This window comes from Myotis myotis, unplaced genomic scaffold (genome assembly GCF_014108235.1).
Source record: "Myotis myotis isolate mMyoMyo1 unplaced genomic scaffold, mMyoMyo1.p scaffold_m19_p_14, whole genome shotgun sequence".
NCBI classification, from domain to species: domain Eukaryota; kingdom Metazoa; phylum Chordata; class Mammalia; order Chiroptera; family Vespertilionidae; genus Myotis; species Myotis myotis.
Genome location: NW_023416318.1, coordinates 11,437,209 through 11,439,960, shown reverse-complemented (window position 1 = coordinate 11,439,960; position 2,752 = coordinate 11,437,209). Strand labels below are relative to the sequence as shown.

At 44.0% G+C, this 2,752-nt stretch overlaps 1 long non-coding RNA gene across 1 annotated transcript; it reads right to left on the bottom strand.

Annotated features, from left to right (window-relative positions):
- Positions 1-451: 451 nt before the first annotated feature.
- LOC118669499 lies at positions 452-2,325 on the bottom strand. Its single transcript, XR_004971988.1, has 3 exons — positions 2,196-2,325; positions 1,607-1,700; positions 452-702 (listed from the first exon to the last, which is right to left on the bottom strand). It is a non-coding gene; the product is annotated as an uncharacterized LOC118669499 (long non-coding RNA).
- Positions 2,326-2,752: the final 427 nt, after the last annotated feature.

The following is a 2,752-nucleotide window of genomic DNA, read 5'->3' as shown; positions in this document are numbered from 1 at the left end:
TGACCACTGTAGCCATGGCACTCCAGCGCAGCTTCTCCAGGGATCAGGACACAGGGAGCTGGTCTATAGGGGAACAGCTGGCCAGCTTTTCTCCAGGGCTCTCAGAGAGAGCCTGGCTAGATAAAGTCATAGATTTGTTGAGCTAGCTAGACCCACACCTTGAGATCTCACATCATCTCTTGTACAGAAGACCCCCCTTATCCATGGAGGATACGTTCCAAAACCCCCAGGGGTTGTCTGAAACTGTGGATAGTACCAAACTCTATATATACTAGGTTTTTTCCTATGCATACATACTTCCAATAAAATTTAATTTATAAATTAGGCATATTAATAAATTAACAATAGTAACTAATAAAATGAAATAATTATAACAATATATTATAATAAAGGTTATATGAATGTGGTCTCTTTCTCTCTCTCTCTCTCTGTGTGTGTATGTGTGTGTGTCTCAAAATATCTTATTTTACTGTGAGGGATGAAGAAAACTTTCCTCTGCCCTTCTAGGTTCTTTTGGCTGGTCTAATACTCAAATAGACATGAAACAGATTAACACAAGAGAATACGACCACATTTAATTACATATGCACATATGAAAATCCCACATACATGAGAGAATCCGGGTAAGATAAAATGGTATCTATATGACATTCTGAGCCAAGGATACGGTATGGAGCCTGGGGCTTCAGAGGGGAGGAAGATCTATCCCAGGGTAAAAAGAAAAGATATTCAGTAATTAGAAGTTTGTCCTGCCCTATGGATAGGTCATAAAATGTTATTTCAGATGATAACGCTTATTATGGGCAAGTTTCTCATGAGCCTTCGGGGGGTCTCAATTGCATTCAGCTCAAACTAATTCACATGCCAAAGGGGCACATCTGGGGAGGTCTGTCCTGAACCCCTTCAGTACTAACGTACAGTGTGGATACACGGGACAAAGGGATGATTCACATCCCAGGAGGACAGAGAGATTTCATCATACTCAGAACAATGCACAATTTAAAACTCATGAATTGTTTATTCCTGGAATTTTCCACTTAGTATTTTTGCCTACTTTTGACCATGGGAAACCATGGAAAGCAAAATCACAAATAAAGGGGGAATGTTGTATGTTTATCTTCTTACCCAAAGCCACCCATTTCCAGAGTTCTCCCTCTGAGATGACTGGCAGAGAAAACGTTTCCCCCGAGGAGTGGAAGAGGAAGATCAGGGATGTGGTATCTTTTGGTATTTATGCAACTAGCCACGCACCAAGTGAATGGGGAAGGTGGAGTAAAAGCGTAAATGCTGGTGCGAGTGTGTACAGAAGGGTGAGCATGTTTCAGAGGAGCATTAACTTATCTTTGTATTACAAACCCACCTTTCATTCCTCTCCCCCAGATTCCACCCAGGTCGTCTCTCCATCTCCACTGCCACCACCCTCATGCCACCAACATCTCTCACTTAGGCCATCACATGCTTAGCCTTACACTCCAAATCATTTTACAGACAGATTATCTTTTAAAACACAAATCAGATTATCCCACTGATCTGTTTTAAACCCTTGAATTGCTCTCCACTGCTATCATGATAAAGACCAAGAATTTTAACCCTCCAAATCCCTTACCTTATTTTGCATCACTCCTTCTTCACTGTCCAAGTTCCAGCCACCTCAGCTGCACCTCATGCAGACTCCTTACATTGGGGTACTCCTCCCTCCACTGCAACCCCATTTAAAAAAAAAAATGTGTATTTATTGATTTCAGAGAGGAAAGGAGAGGAAGAGAGAGCTAGAAACACCAATGATGAGAGAGAAACATTGATCAGCTGCCTCCTGCATGCTCCACACTGGGGATCGAGCCCAAAACCCGGGCATGTGCCCTGACCGGGAATTGAACCGTGATCTCCTGGTTCATAGGTTGATGCTCAACCACTGAGCCATGCCTGCCAGGCACAACCCCATTTCTTGACTCCTATTCTCCTTCGTTGTTCAGACCTACTAAGCCTTAACTAAAGGGTCTGTTAGATGAATGTAAGACTTTGGAGTCATTTCTCTCAAATGCCAAAAACAGAGGGGGGAAGAACCCTCGAGGCTTGTGAGGGGCTGGGACAACTGGCTATGGGAGATGACAGTGGTAGGAGGGGCTGCCACAGGGGTGGCTCCCAACCTTCACAGTGGGGTCTCCAGCTGCTGAGGCAGATCACCCCCACTCTACCTGGGCAGATCCGTGCAGAGCACGAAGGGGCGTGGACTTCATGTCAGCGAAAAAGCTTCAGATTCTGCTGCCACCTTACGGCGGGCATACCACAACACAGTGTTCCAGACTCTGGTTCCTGATTCAGGTCAAATCTAGGGCCAAAAAGAACAAGGCAGGCATACATGTTAATTTTTTTTAAATATATTTTTATTGATTTTTTACAGAGAGGAAGGGAGAGGGATAGAGAGCTAGAAACATTCATGAGAGAGAAACATTGATCAGCTGCCTCCTGCACACCCCCTAATGGGGATGTGCCTGCAACCAAGGTACATGCCCTTGACCGGAATCAAACCTGGGACCCTTCAGTCCGCAGGCCGACACTCCATCCACTGAGCCAAACCAATCAGGGCACATGTTAATTGTTATATGCATGCAATAACTGGAAAATGTACTTTCATTATAGAATAATTATAATACTTTTCATAGCATAATGATAAGACCAGTATCTTGTGAGCCATACACACCTCATTTGGCTCAGCATTGGGCTAGCTGTGTGATGCAGGGCAAGTCACTTT